We start from the raw sequence: 18,053 nt of genomic DNA, 5'->3' as shown, positions 1-18,053 counted from the left end.
CCTGTTCATGTTCTATCTATCGGATTCTGCCTTGTTCCTGGACTTCAGATGTAAACACATATTTGTAATACTTTATCAGTCACTCTGTCATGATTCATTAGAGGTCTTTATCAAAACTTCTGTCATAATCTTCTCAGCTGTTTATCACAATCACATCAACTTTCCCCAGCACGGTCCTGATGCGAAAAGGAGCTTCATTAAAAAAATTGTCCCATGAGGTGAAGAAATATTGTATTGAACTGTAACATTGCTTTGGATGAAGACAGGGGTATCAATTTATTCAGCTTATTTCTCTGTAATTGATGTTAGAATAAAATAATTATCAATATGATTTTTTTAAACTGTACCATTGTTATGTGTAGGCCATGTTAGGAACAGACCTACACACTGCAGAAGGCTGTTCAGCTGAAAAGAATGCGTATGTTATCCTGATGCAGTAAAAACATTATATATATTATATATTTTAAAAAATGAAGTAAGCTTTATCTTTTTGACTGCGGACCCATTACACATTTTTTTGCTTATCTGGATTCACAGGTTTTACGCACCAACAATACTTTGTGGAGAGTGCTATGGTCCTCTTTTGATATGGCCATGTTATGATTATGTGCAAATGAGTGATATGACTTGAGAATGTTCACTCACATTTGCAAAACATGGGGAGGGATTTGCCTCAGTGTTTTTATTTTGGAAGTAGAAGATTTTAGCTGCTCTAGCCTGCAGGGAGGATGTCAGACTAGATGTGATACATCGGGGCCTCAGGCGTTCAACATATCCCCCATATTTTCACACTCCAGCTCTTTAATGGCTACAAAAAAGGTGAGTGCCTAATCTGTGTCCTGTTTGCGACATAATCCTCCGCTGCTAGAACGGACTTTCCATTGACATACTGTCTACTACGTCTCTCAAGGTTTCTCACTCTTCCACAGCCAACAGAAGACAGGTTCAGGTTGGTGGCCATTTTGCATGGAAAACTCCTCTCCTTCTCTGTGTCCAGTTGCTGTTGTTTCTGGACGGTGATAGAACTGGTCTAGCTCTCCTGGTGGTCACACATAATGGCAGGGGTGAGTCCATGCCCAATGCTCCTGGTAGAGCCCAGTAGAGCCCTCATTGATGAGAAACTACAGAGTATGGTGAAGAATATATATATTTTTTAAAGATCACCCTTCGTTCCTTTCACCGCTCTGAGGATGGGAGGCGTTCGACCATTATGCCAGTGATGAAACGGGGATGGTCAAAGGTAAGAACAGCTATGCTTTTGGGCTTGTGTTCCTACTTGTTGTTTTGCCAGGTGTTACTATCTATGTTTGTGATACTTCATGCAAATATGTAAAAAATAACAAAAATACAATATTTGGACTAGTTTATTTACATTTTACATTTTAGTAATTTAGCAGACGCTCTTATCCAGAGCGACTTACAGTTAGTGAGTGCATACAGTTTTATCAACTGTACAAATTGCTATAGTAAAGCAACTGAGGTGTGTTTATTGTCCTGTACCGTGTGTGAAGTTGCTGAGGACATCTGTTTTGGCGGTTCCTATGTGGGCTTACTGTGGAGGACGAGGCCAGTGTCTGGCAGTGGAACAGGACTCAGGTATAATACACACACACACACCAAATGACATAAGATATGCCTCTGCTCCAGTATGAATTCTGAATTATTTTCAGTTAGCGCTCCCTACATAGTTGACTGTTTCTTTTCTCCCTGTCAGGTTGAGGAAGAAGGATGTCAATAGCCGTCTTTAGCCAACTCTCTTGCTATCTCTCTCAGAATGACCTTCTTGATCCAAACCAGTCAGGTTTCAAGACTGGTCATTCAACTGAGACTGCTCTTCTCTGTGTCACGGAGGCTCTCCGCACTGCTAAAGCTAACTCTCGCTCCTCTGCTCTTGTCCTTCTAGACCTGTCTGCTGCCTTTGATACTGTGAACCATCAGATCCTCCTCTCCACCCTCTCCGAGTTGGGCATCTCCGGCGCGGCTCACTCTTGGATTGCGTCCTACCTGACCGGTCGCTTCTACCAAGTGGCGTGGCGAGAAGCTGTCTCCGCACCACGTGCTCTCACCACTGGTGTCCCCCAGGGCTCAGTTCTAGGCCCTCTCCTATTCTCCCTATACACCAAGTCACTTGGCTCTGTCATATCCTCACATGGCCTCTCCTATCATTGCTACGCTGACGACACACAACTAATCTTCTCCTTTCCCCCTTCTGATAACCAGGTGGCGAATCGCATCTCTGCATGTCTGGCAGACATATCAGTATGGATGACGGATCACCACCTCAAGCTGAACCTTGGCAAGACGGAGCTGCTCTTCCTCCCGGGGAAGGACTGCCTGTTCCATGATCTCGCCATCACGGTTGACAACTCCGTTGTGTCCTCCTCCCAGAGTGCGAAGAGCCTTGGCGTGACCCTGGACAACACCCTGTCGTTCTCCGCTAACATCAAGGCGGTGACCCGATCCTGTAGGTTCATGCTCTACAACATTCGGAGAGTACGACCCTGCCTTACACAGGAAGCGGCACAGGTCCTAATCCATGCACTTGTCATCTCCCGTCTGGATTACTGCAACTCGCTGTTGGCTGGGCTCCCTGCCTGTGCCATTAAACCCCTACAACTCATCCAGAATGCCACAGCCCGTCTGGTGTTCAACCTTCCCAAGTTCTCTCACGTCACCCCGCTCCTCCGCACACTCCACTGGCTTCCAGTTGAAGCTCGCATCTGCTACAAGACCATGGTGCTTGCCTACGGAGCTGTGAGGGGAACGGCACCTCCGTACCTTCAGGCTCTGATCAGTCCCTACACCCAAACGAGGGCATTGCGTTCATCCACCTCTGGCCTGCTGGCTCCCCTACCTCTGCGGAAGCATAGTTCCCGCTCAGCCCAGTCAAAACTGTTCGCTGCTCTGGCACCCCAATGGTGGAACAAGCTCCCTCACGACGCCAGGACAGCGGAGTCACTCACCACCTTCCGGAGACATTTGAAACCCCACCTCTTTAAGGAATACCTGGGATAGGATAAAGTAATCATTCTACCCCCCCCTTACCCCAACCCAAACCCCAACCCCCCCCAAAAAAAATATATATAATAATAATAAACACACACAAAAAACAAACAAATTTTTTTTTTTTGAAGTGGTGATCCCACTGGCTATAAGGTGAATGTACCTATTTGTAAGTCGCTCTGGATAAGAGCGTCTGCTAAATGACGTAAATGTAAAATGTAAATGTCAATACTCCAACGCTGGTCCAGATCTCTGTGTACTGTGGCCATATCAGCCAGGACTTCAGTGAGCAGGCTGCTGTATCATGTACCGTCGTAGAGCACTGGTGTATGGCCCCCGTAGTCCAAAAGATAGACATCAACAAGGACGGAATCCAGGGAACTCTCTTTATACCAGCAGGTGACTAAACAATATAATTTGTGCGCGATTTAAGGGGTCTGGGATATATCCTAAAACGCTTTACGGTATATCATTAGACCAGAATGTTGACCTGACGGACCGTTAGATAATGGATGGACTGTTAAATAATGGATGCAAGTGTAACATATATGTATACTATACTATGCTAGTTTGAGCATCGATCCTCCCTGTTAGCATCCCAAAGCTACGTCTCCCTAGTGCTGCAGTACCTCATGGACTTCTCCACAACAGTTGCCATAGGATGCAAGTACTTTGAGGTATGTACATTTCATTGTGGAAAAAGATGCAAAAGGCCTGAAGTGTGTGTGCGCTCGAGTTTGTTGTGAACCTGGGTGAGAAATGTACACTGTCTCCCCTACTCCAGACAGCCTTCAGTATGCTGAGAGACCACCCCCAGGTGGCCAGTGATAGAGTGACTGTGTTTGGCTTCTCACTGGGAAGTTCTGTATCCTTATCCCTGGCCGTTTATTCTGATGTCATTAACAGAACTGTGCCACTGAAGAATCTGTCTAGGATGTAAGTACTGCACATTTTAGTCATTTAGCAGACGCTCTTGTCCAGAGTAATTAGGGTTAAGTGCCTTGCTCAAGACAGATTTTTCACCTAGTCAGCTCAGGGATTTGAACCAGCAACCTTTCAGTTAATGGCCCAACACTCTTAACCACTAGGCTACCTGTCATTACCTGATAATGCATACATACACATACATTGATTACAGTATAAGTTGGCACACTAAAAGGGCTATCCCAGATATCACCTGACCTCTGACCTCTATGCACAGATGTGCAGTATGATGGAGAGGGCAGGGAACGGTCACCTGCTGACAACTGTGTCCTACCCTGGGGCTGGTCACCTGATCAAACCTTCCTACACTCCTCACTTCCGCTCCAGCACCTTCCTTAGGCTTTACACCAAGAACAGGGGCAAAGGTGAGGGAATTTACAGAGCATCTCTCATCTGCTCTTATTTACTGTAAGGCTAGATCAAGGACCCAGTCGATAGTATCACTAGAAATTACACATTACATTATAAGTCTCTGAAAGTGATTGTTTTCATTCTTATTTTTACCCTACTGTAAATCTGTAATGTGTTGTTGCAGTGATCATGTTGTGGGAAGGGCAGTAGAAATGGAGGAGGATCCTGGAGTTCCTTCAGAAGAACCTGTACCAAAGACAGGACCCCTCTGTCCCCTCCAAGCTCTGAGATCCTCCTGGACTATCTCCTTTATAATTGTAGCTTCATTATCTGTTAGGGCCCTTTTCTCGAAATTAAAGAGACAATATTGGTTGGATTCGTTTTTACTCACCAGGTGGCAGCATTGCACAGTCTCTTAAATGACTGGTCTGCTGCTTTAGTTGCCATAGTGGTCAAGGTCCTGACAATTACAAGGAGGAAGAAGAGGAGATGGTCGACATCGGCCTTTCATCAAAGTCCTTATGGGAACCCTTTCTGTTTAAAGACCTTGGTTAAGACCTTGGCTGCTCGGTCACGGTTGAGTTGCGGTTTTCTAGCTGCCCTGGTTTGGATTCCAAACTCCTGTAAGGTGTTATGTAATGTTATTGATATCAGCTGAGTTGGAGAGAATGAACACCGCTGCCTTTAACTCTTATCAACTGCATTTTTTTTTTTTTTTACAGCTGTCACCCATGTATTCTCACTTCAGATCACTCCATTCTGGCAAAGGGACCAATGGCCTAAACATCTCCATGTGTTGCTCATATGTTAAACCAATAGCCTGGTCCCAGATCTGTTTGTGCTGTGTTGCTGGGACTACGTAGGCTACTAAACCAATGCCTTGTCTAGTGATGAAGGATAAATGCCCAATCTGGCAACCCGCCGTGCCGTTAAACCAATGCCTTGTCTAGTGATGAAGGATAAATACACAACCTGGCAACCCGCCGTGCCGTTAAAGCAATGCCTTGTCTGGTGATGAAGGATAAATACACAATCTGGCAACCCGCCGTGCCGTTAAACCAATGCCTTGTCTAGTGATGAAGGATAAATACACAATCTGGCAACCCGCCGTGCCGTTAAACCAATGCCTTGTCTGGTGATGAAGGATAAATACACAATGGCAGCCCCTCAGCACGGCCCATATGGACCAAATTCCTCCTTTTGAAACTCCATTGAAAGAATATGTTCATGTTGTGGGCCGAAAAAAGGGGAAAAATAGATTAAAGTGATTTTAAAAGAAAACATTTGTATTAATCATTGTCACACATGGCAGCGGTAGAGAAGAGGACAAAGTGGAGAGGTTTTGAGACACAGTCAGAGACTCCAGATGTTAGGTTCAGATGTTCTGATTTATGAGCTATAGAGCCATGCACAGTGTGATGCTATTACCCAGATAATGGTGCCACCTAGTGACCATGGCAATGTACAAATCCTGAAATGCTCTGATTAGGGTCCATGCCGTGTTAAGTGGGCAGCACACAGAACACTAGATCTCGAATCACTACTCCCCAGGGGCTGATAGTGATGTAGGATTTTAGAAATGTGACCCACACATTTTTAGTAGGGAGGTGGAAGGGAGGGTTGAGGTATTTCCCCATCCTTCCATAGAGTTTTGACAGACTGATGTAGCGTGTATAATGGCAGGGGAGCCTGCCTTTGACAGTGAGAGGGGATAAGGGAGATGGTGCCTACAGTGTGTGTGCTTGCGTGCTTGTGTGTGTGTGTGTGTGTTTTCTATGTGTTAGTCAGGGAATGGGATACATCAGTGTATCCAACAGCCAATTACACAGTATGAGGAGGGCAGTCCAACCCATAACAGTCTGCTTTAACAGCCTGCATGAGCTCAGCCTGAAATGAAATAAGCACACTACCACTACTTGGAATCATGTCACCAAGAATAGATAAAAATACTTCTCAAAACAGAGAAAATAAATAATGCTCTGTGTGTTCTGATGAAAAGCTGTTTTGCACATTTACGTATGCCATGCATTCATTTGATTGGGTTAATATATGCTTCTGTCACTGTTTTTGCCCTCAAAAGTGAGTCTCACAGCAAAGACTGTCACTCTACTTCTTGCCAAGCACTTGCCCGCTTTGATGTGTTTTTTTGGTGACTGCTTCTCCTCCAAAACCCCATAATGCTCAGTAACCAAAGCGGCCACAGTTATGACAGCTCTTGGAATTCTGGCATTCTGCTCCAAGTTCCCACAAAATGAATTTGTTGGGAGATAGTTGTCAGGGAGGGAGTGATGAGGCTTAGGCATGAGGTGGTTCTCTCCTACTCTCCCCTACAGCTCTTATCTAGTATTGTTATGTAGGGGTGCTGGGTTCTCGTGAGAGTTCTGGTATGGTTATGTAGGAGTGCTGGGTTCTCGTGAGAGTTCTGGTATGGTTATGTAGGAGTGCTGGGTTCTCATGGGACTTCTGGTATGCTCTGTTTCAACACAACCCCCTGCAAGGGCCTTTAACTCAATTTGGCCCGGTGTAATCCAACCACAGGTGCTGGCTTCCCAAGGGGAAATGCTCATCCAGTGTGTGTTTGTGTGTGTGTGTGTGTGTGTGTGTCATTTAATAAGGTTTCTTCTCCATTTATGTTTCTCAGTTCAGTTAGAAAAGCAATGGTAGATACAGTTATCACAATAGATCCATAATAGTTATAATGGCAATATGATACTAATGAGGTAAATAACGTATTGTTTCAGCCGATTTCTATGTCGATCCATCTGAAATTAAATATCTGAGCATTTATATATTCATACTGAACAAAAGTATAAATGCAACATGCAACAATTTCAAAGATTTTACTGAGTTACAGTTCATAAGGAAATCAGTCAATTGAAATAAATAAATCTATGGATTTCACAACACTGGGAATACAGATATGCATCTGTTGGTCACAGATACCTTATAAAAAGAAAACCAGTCAGTGTCTGGTGTGACCACCATTTGCCTCATGCAGCGCAACACATCTCTTTTGCATAGAGTTGATCAGGCTGTTGATTGTGGCCTGTAGAATGCTGTCCCACTCCTCTTCAATGGCTGTGCGAAGTTGCTGGATATTGGCGGGAACTGGAACACGCTGTCATACACGTCGATCCAGAGCATCCCAAATATGCTCAATGGGTGACATGTCTGGTGAGTATGCAAGCCATGGAAGAATTGGGACATTTTCAGCTTCCAGGAATTGTGTACAGATCCTTGCAACATGGGGCCGTGCATTATCATGCTGAAACATGAGGTGACTGTGGAGGATGAATGGCACGACAATGGGCCTTCGGATCTCGTCACGGTATCTCTGTGCATTCAAATTGCCATAGATAAAATGCAATTGTGTTTGTTGTCCGAAGCTTAAGCCTGCCCATACCATAACCCCACTGCCACTCTGTTCACAACGTTGACATCAGCATACTGCTCGCCCACACAACAACATATAGGTGGTCTGTGGTTGTGAGGCCGGTTGGACGTACAGCCAAATTCTCTAAAACAACGTCGGAGGTGGCTTATGGTAGAGAAATGAACATGAAATTCTCTGGCAACAGCTCTGGTGTTCTCTGGCATCTTTTATTTCAGCTCATGAAACATGGGACCAACACTTTACATGTTGTGTTTATATTTTTGTTCAGTGTAGTTATTTATTTGGATCATGTGGTATAACTACTTGGGTACCCCCAACCAAGAATTCAGGCAACCCTCAATTTGTGTCATATCTAGAACAGATTCCATTGTGGTAACGGTTGTAATTTGCGGATACTGGATGCCTGCTGGGTCTGTTTTTGTTACACCTCAGCATTTGATTGGTCCATTAAACATGGGATCACAGGTGTTTTAGAGGTACTGATTGACTTCCACAAGGCTGGAGAGGAGACCATGAACAGCTCAGATGTGGTTGCTTTAGATGTGGTTGCTTACAGGTGAATCATTTCTTCCATTAGGTAAAGACAATCTGTAACAAAACTGATCCTCCTGAAGAGCTATGTCAGCTCACACTAGCCCTGGCAGGGAGTCAAATGAGAGCGGAGCATGCTGCAGTTAAATCACATCTGAACTCATCACTGTCACTGTAATGTAGGCCGTGACAAACAGCATTTTCCATCTTGTATCCAGCGTTCGGTTTTTCGAGTCATCGTCATTTATTTGATGACACATGGGATTGATGCAGGCAATATAAACAGAAAAAATAACATTTAAAACAGGGCTCGTTCTAATTTAAATGCGTTCCAGATGAGTCAGAGTTCTCAATCACATTGTGCGTGTCAAGGCGTGTGTTGGTGGGGGGTCAGGGGGTGTGTTGGGGGGTCAAGGCGTGTGTTGAGGGGTCAGGGGGTGTGTTGGGGGGTCAAGGCGTGAGTTGGGGGTTCAGGGCATGTGTTGGGGGGTCAGGGTGTGTGTTGGGGGGTCATGGGGTGTGTTGTGGAGGTCTGGGGGGGTCAGGGGGTCAGTTGGGGAGTCAGGGGGTGTATTGGGGGGGTCAGAGGGTGTATTGGGGGCGGGGTCAGGGGGTGTGTTGGGGGGGGAGGGGGGGGGGGGGGGGGGGGGTCAGGGGGTGAGTGCCGGTGGCTATATCCCTCAGGGAGTCTTTAGTTGCACTCTCTGGTAAGGGTCTGTTGACTCTGTCAAATAGCTGTTGTCATGGCCCACTGATTAAACGGTAGAAGAAAAGGAGGAAGGAGAAGGAGGGGGTCAGGAGGACCCAGAGGCCCCTGATCACTTTGGCATGAGGCCGACCAAGACCCACAACCACTGAGCCCGCCAGGGACGTTTTTAGCTACCGGAGAAAAAAAATCTGTGTTCTTACTGGACAAGTTTGGTAGTATACCTCCACGTTTCTCTCTACACCAAAACGTTTTCTCTCTACTGAACACCACCCAGCAGTTACTGCCAGAGGAGCAACAGCCTTATCACGCGCCCACACTGCCCCTTACTGCCCAGTCCCCACAATAGACTCAGTGTATTAGCTATGTGGTTACAGCAATCTGTTTTTAATAGACTCTCTCACCTTGGACATTGTGCAAAGATATCTGCCATTTAGCCAGTTCATCACAGGCTAGGATTTGTCTCGCCTTGTTGCTTGGCATCTTTATGGAGGCGGTTATCACACAACTGATTTTTCTATTGGTTGTCGTCCAAGGAGAAACTCTTGCATGATTTTCTTGGAAAACTTAAGAAGATAACTGTGAGTAATGAGTAAACAACTGGCTCCATGAGGTGTGCTGACTGGTGGAAAACACCTTGAGAATAAACACTGTGCTTTCCTGCGCTGAGGTTTGTGACCAATGGTTACTGACCCAGAAACAGAAGGTGGGACTGAAACAGTCAAACACTTGACTGTAAATGAACTCCACACTGTTTAGGTCCTTGGCAGATTTCCATCCTATCATTTTCTCTGTTTATTTAAGAATTAATCATTAAAGGGGTAATCTACAGAAACAATAACAAGGCATAATCCCCGCCTCTGTTTTGGTAATACATTTAGCTGAGGGATTGGGCTGGAGAAATGTAACCACTCTCAAATTCATAGACAGAGCTATGATAGACTGTCCATGATATCAAAATTACAGTTTTAACTTTGTTTTGAGGGTATGTAGTGTTTGTTTACATTTACTTTGTTTACAAATGTTGGAGTAACTAAGCTCGAGGCATTTATAAGTTATATTCTTCAAGAATCAATGGGTACATATCCTTAATTTATAAGTCCAAAAATGGATGTAGCAACTGCAGATTGCCCCTTTAAGTGACTCTAGGATCTGTGGTCAGCAGGCTCTGTTTTCTCTGTAGCCATCTTTGTGTGGTTTTAATGTGCATCGTGCTGTTGTGTCAACACATACAGGAAACAGTGTTAGGCCTCGATGTACTGGGAATTAAAGTGTTTATTTCTCACAGAGTAAACCGTGAAATTAGGTGCATGTGCATCAGTGTGCACATACAGTACCTGTGTGTGTGTGCTTGCTTGCATGCGTGTGTGCGTGCGTGCGTGCGTGCGTTATCGCATTCGTCTGTGTGTGTGTTCCCCTCAGACGTGCTCCAACCCACCCCTGAGCTGCCAGTCACCAGAGGCAGCAGGCCCATCGTGTGTGTGTGTTCAGTCTGAAACTAGCTGTGAAGAAGCATGTGGCCCTCAGGCAGCCTGCCTGAACCTGTGAGCCGTTTAGTCAAACTGCTTATCCTTCCATTTCAACACGCCATCTGATTTGTATTTCAGGGGAATGTCCACCTACAGTATGATGGACCTTAGGGGGTATGACAGTCTCCACTTTATGACCTCATCAGTAAGAGACACATGTCACATACCCTCCCTAGATCATCCCTTCTACACCTGCATTACTAGCTGTTTGGGGTTTTAGGCTGGGTTTCTGTACAGCACTTCGAGATATTAGCTGATGTAAGAAGGGCTATATAAAATAAAATTGATTGAAAATTGATTGATCCCTTAGTCGTCACCGTGGTGCCTTATGGGAGGTATCTATCTGACAAACATTGTTTGACCTAACACGCCCCAGGTTTTATTCCACAATGGGGAAAGTATGTTTACTTGGATCAGAAAGTAGAAACTAAAAAGCTGTTGGCTTGGTGAATCCCTCTCTCCCCTCCTTTCTTGGTAATGATGTTTTTCAGCGAACAGATGCGTTGACTGAGTCACATAACGACTCTGCAGATGCTTTGGGTTGAGGAGTTGAAATATTAGTGTCCCGGAGAATACACCACACACAGTAGGAGGGATATAATAATAATAATAATAATAATAATAATAATAATAATAATAATAATAATAATTATTATTATTATTATTATTATTATTATTATTATTTATTTTTAATTGTTTTAATGTGGTGACACATGTGTCCACATGAGGATTCATGTAGAGAGAGAGACAGAGATAGAGAGAAAAGATAGAGAAAGAGATTATATATATATATATATATATGTATACAGTGCCTTCGGAAAGTATTCAGACCCCTTGACTTTTTCCAGATTCTGTTACGTTACATCCTTATTCTAAAATGGAGGAAATAAAACAAAATCCTCAGCAATCTACACACAATACCCCATAATGACAAAGCAAAAACAGGTTTTTAGAAATTTTAGCAAATTTATTACAAATTAAAAACAGAAATACCTTATTTACATAAGTACTCAGACCCTTTGCTATGAGACTCAAAATTGAGCTCAGGTGTATCGTTTCCATTGATCATCCTTGAGATGTTTCTTCAACTTGATTGGAGTCCACCTGGGGTAAATTCAATTGAATGGACATGATTTGGAAAGGCACACAACTGTCTATAAAAGGTCCCACAGTTGACAGTGCATGTCACAGCAAAAAGCAAGCCATGAGGTCGAAGGAATTGTCCGTAGAGCTCAGAGACAGGATTGTGTCAAGGCAAAGATCTGGGGAAGGGTACCAAAATATTTCTGCAGCATTGAAGGTCCCCAAGAACACAATGCCCACCATCATTCTTAAATGGAAGAAGTTTGGAACCACCAAGACTCTTCCTAGAAGCTACTCCTCAGTAAAAGGCACATGACAGCCCGCTTGGAGTTTGCCAAAAGGCACCTAAAGGACTCAGACCATGAGAAACAAGATTCTCTGGTCGATGAAACCAAGATTGAACTCTTTGGCCTGAATGCCAAGCGTCACGTCTGGAGGAAACCTGCCACCATCCCTACGGTGAAGCATGGTGGTAGCAGCATCATCATGCTGTGGGGATGTTTTTCAGAGGCAGGGACTGGGAGACTAGTCAGGATCGAGGGAAAGATGAACGGAGCAAAGTACAGAGAGATCCTTGATGAAAACCTGCTCCAGAGCGCTCAGGACCTCAGACTGGGGCGACGGTTCACCTTCCAACAGGACAACGACCCTAAGCACACAGCCAAGACAACTCAGGAGTGGCTTCAGGACAAGTCTCTGAATGTCCTTGAGTGGCCCAGCCAGAGCCCGGACTTGAACCCGATCTAGACATCTCTGGAGATAATTGAAAATAGCTGTGCAGCAACGATCCCCATCCAACCTGACAGAGCTTGAGAGGATCTGCAGAGAAGATGGGAGAAACTCCCCAAATACAGGTGTGCCAAGCTTGTAGCATCATTCCCAAGAAGACTCGAGGCTGTAGTCGCTGCCAAAGGTGCTTCAACAAAGTACTGAGTAAAGGGTCTGAATATTTATGTAAATGTAATATTTCTTTTTTTAAATGTATTATTACATGGCAAAAAATGTATAAAAACCTGTTTTTGCTTTGTCATTATGAGGTATTGTGTGTAGATTGATGAGAGAAAAAAAGAAGAAGAATTTAATCAATTTTAGAATAAAGCTGTAACGTAACAAAATGTGGAAAAAGTCAAGGGGTCTGAATACTTTCCGAAGGCACTGTATATCTTGGCATCACTGACAGACTTTACAGTTATGATCATGTTTGCTCCTATCTCCTATCTGTTAAATAGACCTATGATTGATGTGTAATCAACTAAAGTCTGCATATAGGCCTTTGCTTTTACTGTTCCTGATCCCACTGATGTACAGTGGGGAGAACAAGTATTTGATACACTGCCGATTTTGCAGGTTTTCCTACTTACAAAGCATGTAGAGGTCTGTAATTTTTTATCATAGGTACACTTCAACTGTGAGAGACGGAATCTAAAACAAAAATCCAGAAAATCACATTGTATAATTTTTAAGTAATTAATTTGCATTTTATTGCATGACAGAAGTATTTGATCACCTACCAACCAGTAAGAATTCCGGCTCTCACAGACCTGTCAGTTTTTCTTTAAGAAGCCCTCCTGTTCTCCACTCATTACCTGTATTAACTGCACCTGTTTGAACTCGTTACCTATATAAAAGACACCTGTCCACACACAATCAAACAGACTCCAACCTCTCCACAATGGCCAAGACCAGAGAGCTGTGTAAGGACATCAGGGATAAAATTGTAGACCTGCACAAGGCTGGAATGGGCTACAGGACAATAGGCAAGCAGCTTGGTGAGAAGGCAACAACTGTTGGCGCAATTATTAGAAAATGGAAGATGTTCAAGATGACGGTCAATCACCCTCGGTCTGGGGCTCCATGCAAGATCTCACCTCGTGGGGCATCAATGATCATGAGGAAGGTGAGGGATCAGCCCAGAACTACACGGCAGGACCTGGTCAATGACCTGAAGAGAGCTGGGACCACAGTCTCAAAGAAAACCATTAGTAACACACTACGCCGTCATGGATTAAAATCCTGCAGCGCACGCAAGGTCCCCCTGCTCAAGCCAGCGCATGTCCAGGCACGTCTGAAGTTTGCCAATGACCATCTGGATGATCCAGAGGAGGAATGGGAGAAGGTCATGTGGTCTGATGAGACAAAAATAGAGCTTTTTGGTCTAAACTCCACTTGCCGTGTTTGGAGGAAGAAGAAGGATGAGTACAACCCCAAGAACACCATCCCAACCGTGAAGCATGGAGGTGGAAACATAATTCTTTGGGTATGCTTTTCTGCAAAGGGGACAGGACGACTGCACCGTATTGAGGGGAGGATGGATGGGGCCATGTATCGAGAGATCTTGGCCAACAACCTCCTTCCCTCAGTAAGAGCATTGAAGATGGGTCGTGGCTGGGTCTTCCAGCATGACAACGACCCGAAACACACAGCCAGGGCAACTAAGGAGTGGCTCCGTAAGAAGCATCTCAAGGTCCTGGAGTGGCCTAGCCAGTCTCCAGACCTGAACCCAATAGAAAATCTTTGGAGGGAGCTGAAAGTCCGTATTGCCCAGCGACAGCCCGGAAACCTGAAGGATCTGGAGAAGGTCTGTATGGAGGAGTGGGCCAAAATCCCTGCTGCAGTGTGTGCAAACCTGGTCAAGACCTACAGGAAACGTATGATCTCTGTAATTGCAAACAAAGGTTTCTGTACCAAATATTAAGTTATGCTTTTCTTATGTATCAAATACTTATGTCATGCAATAAAATGCAAATTAATTACTTAAAAATCATACAATGTGGATTTTTGTTTTAGATTCCGTCTCTCACAGTTGAAGTGTACCTATGATAAAAATTACAGACCTCTACATGCTTTGTAAGTAGGAAAACCTGCAAAATCGGCAGTGTATCAAATACTTGTTCTCCCCACTGTATTTGTGGGAGACATACTGTATATCCATATTCACAAAGCTTAACTTCAGCCCGGCTTTTGTGATTCCCTCCCGATACAGCCGACTTGTAGTTTACCCAGGAAATCCTTGTCTGGTTAGGGTGCCAAAATTGCCCAGAGAGAGGTTATCTAGCGAACATCTGCTCTTTGTCCTGAATGTTGGCTCTGGTGCTCCTGCAGCGTGTTCAGTCTCATAGTCCAGACATGGAGTTCAGACATGGAATCAGCATGGAACCCTAAACACATCATGATCAGATAAGAGGCTTTCTCTTTATCACATTCAAGTCATTGCTTTACAGCTTTGTGGAGACTCTCAAGGACACTTCTGTATGCTGATTATGCAGAACAGTAAATGTGTTCATATGTAGACTACTAATTAAACTGGTTCAGTATATGGCTTGAAGCGTCCTGACCCAGTGACAGCTCCATAAATAAGTCCATGAGTCCATTAACGCGGTCGATACTCCCTGATATGGAGCCCATTCATCTTTAAATACGGAGAATCAAAACTCACTGTAACAGTAATAACAGGTTCTGATGTCCATGACTCAACACACGCCATGCAGGGAACCTCTCATACTTTTGCAGATGCAGCAATGGAAGAAGTGACCGCAGGCCCAGCGCCGGACACATGGCAGATTAACCTTGGTCCTCTCTGGGGCTGTAATGAGGAAGAGGGCCCATAGCGTGCTGGAGGAATATGAACCACAGGTTAATGTTGACAAAATCAATCAGAGCCTAAGTAGAATTACCTAAGTGTGTCCCGCCTGGGTCCCCAGGTCATCCATTCACGTAATTAGCAAAGTACTATTAATCTAGAGCGCTATGAGGCTGGGCCAATTAAATAGCTGGTATTAATACAGCCATGTACACACACACACACACTTTTGTACACACACACATTTACAGTATTGCTGGCTCAGGAGGATGGGTGAGTGGCTGTTCCTCTGGGATTAGAACACGGGTGGGCATCCCCGCACCCCATCAGCCTATCCCCCTGTGGATTGGACCATATTGATCTGGCCTGAAGTCATCCCCTTTAAAACATGAGGGACTCAATAGTGCAGTCACACTGTTAGAGTAATATAACTGATTGGTACTGTCAGGTCAGAGACCTGGGTGCAATTCAATTGTTGGACATGGTGGTAAAAGTAGCTTCAAGCAGTATACCTAAAACACTTGTTTATTTTGTGCCAACGTTTCACCCTCACACCCGTAGCTTGTGGTGGGTGAATGGTCTGTGAGGGTGTTCTTGTTTGTTTTCTGTTTACCCAATATTTATGTCTTATCGTCACCTTACTCCCAGCCTTGCCTCATGTTGTCCACATGTGTTTGTAATCCAGCCTGTTGACTGCCTGATGGTTTGGTGTAAGAGCATGTTTCTTATGATACAGAGCTGGCATTAACACTGCAGCAACCCTCCCTCAGAGAATGAGCTCATATCTGACCTTCCAACATGAAGAACCAAACAAGCAATATGTAAGTGATTCCAGGATAAGGTCAGGAAGATATTGCAATCAGTGGGCTATACGAAAAGTCTAAGATCATCAAGATGTACTGGTATGAACGCTTTTGGAAATTGTGAAAAGTTGCAAGTTGTCTAGCGAATTACAGTATATCCACATATCAGTAAATGAATGTGTATTTGATTGATGATTTTTTCTTATTTAATACCAGAAACTGTAGGACCTTGTTATATGCAGTAAATACCTATGTACTCCTACTACTTGTTATTGTCATACTTTACAGATGATATTCCAGAAAGCCTGGAATGAAAGGAATGGGTAGGTTTAAATGGTCTTTTATCTCTTCATTTAGCTGTATCTGCTTGTTCAGTGGCTTTAAGTGGAGGGTTTTTTGTTACTAAGCTATTTTTAAAATGCCAGAATAAGAATAGCTAGCTATAAGGCCATTTTTCTTTCACTTATCTGAAAAATGAGTGGAGGTAAAGGCAAATGCAAAAAAAAAAAGTTAAAAGACTGGAATATGTTAAACCTTATTTGAAAAGACTAAACAATGGATAGACAAGAGTACTCACTTCCTGTTCAAAATGCAGACACTAATCAGAGGTACTACTTCTGCAGAGAAACCTACAGTGCCTTGCAAAAGTATTCATCCCCCTTGGCATTTTTCCTATTTTGTTGCATTACAACCTGTAATTTAAATAGATTTTTATTTGGATTTCATGTAATGGACATACACACAAATAGTCCAAATCGGTGAAGTGAAATGAAAAAAATTATTTGTTTCAAAAAATTCAAAAAAAAAAATAACGGAAAAGTGGTGCGTGCATATGTATTCACACCTTTTGCTATGAAGCCCCTAAATAAGATCTGGTGCAACAAAGTACCTTCAGAAGTCACATAATTAGTTAAATAAAGTCCACCTGTGTGCAATCTAAGTGTCACATGATCTCAGTATATATACACCTGTTCTGAAAGGCCCCAGAGTCTGCAACACCACTAAGCAAGGGGCACCACCAAGCAAGCAGCACCATGAAGACCAAGGAGCTCTCCAAACAGGTCAGGGACAAAGTTGTGGAGAAGTGCAGATCAGGGTTGGGTTATAAAAAAAATATCAGAAACTTTGAACATCCCACAGAGCACCATTAAGTCCATTATTAAAAAATGGAAAGAATATGGCACCACAACAAACCTGCCATGAGAGGGCCGCCCACCAAAACTCACGGACCAGGCAAGGAGGGCATTAATCAGAGAGGCAACAAAGAGACCAAAGATAACCCTGAAGGAACTGCAAAGCTGGAGTATCTGTCCATAGGACCACTTTAAGCCGTACACTCCACAGAGCTGGGCTTTACGGAAGAGTGGCCAGAAAAAAGCCATTGCTTAAAGAAAAAAATAAGCAAACATGTTTGGTGTTCGCCAAAAGGCATGTGGGAGACTCCCCAAACATATGGAAGAAGGTACTCTGGTCAGATGAGACTAAAATTGAGCTTTTTGGCAATCAAGGAAAATGCTATGTCTGGCGCAAACCCAACACCTCTCATCACCCCGAGAACACCATCCCCACAGTGAAGCATGGTGGTGGCAGCATCACGCTGTGGGGATTTTTTTCATCAGCAGGGACTGGGAAACTGGTCAGAATTGAAGGAATGATGGATGGTGCTAAATACAGGGGAATTCATGAGGGAAACCTGTTTCAGTCTTCCAGAGATTTGAGACTGGGACGGAGGTTCACCTTCCAGCAGGACAATGACCCTAAGCATACTGCTAAAGCAACACTTGAGTGGTTTAAGGGGAAACATTTAAATGTCTTGGAATGGCCTAGTCAAAGCCCAGACCGCAATCCAATTGAGAATCTGTGGTATGACTTAAAGATTGCTGTACACCAGTGGAACCCATCCAATTTGAAGGAGCTGGAGCAGTTTTGCCTTGAAGAATGGGCAAAAATCCCAGTAGCTAGATGTGCCAAGCTTATAGAGACATACCCCAAGAGACTTGAAGCTGTAATTGCTGCAAAAGGTGGCTCTACAAAGTATTGACTTTAGGGGGGGGGGGGGGGGGGGGGTGAATAGTTACGCACGCTCAAG

The sequence above is a fragment of the Coregonus lavaretus genome, assembly GCF_964263955.1.
Source record: "Coregonus lavaretus genome assembly, chromosome: 13".
NCBI lineage: Eukaryota > Metazoa > Chordata > Actinopteri > Salmoniformes > Salmonidae > Coregonus > Coregonus lavaretus.
This window is presented reverse-complemented; position numbering follows the sequence as displayed.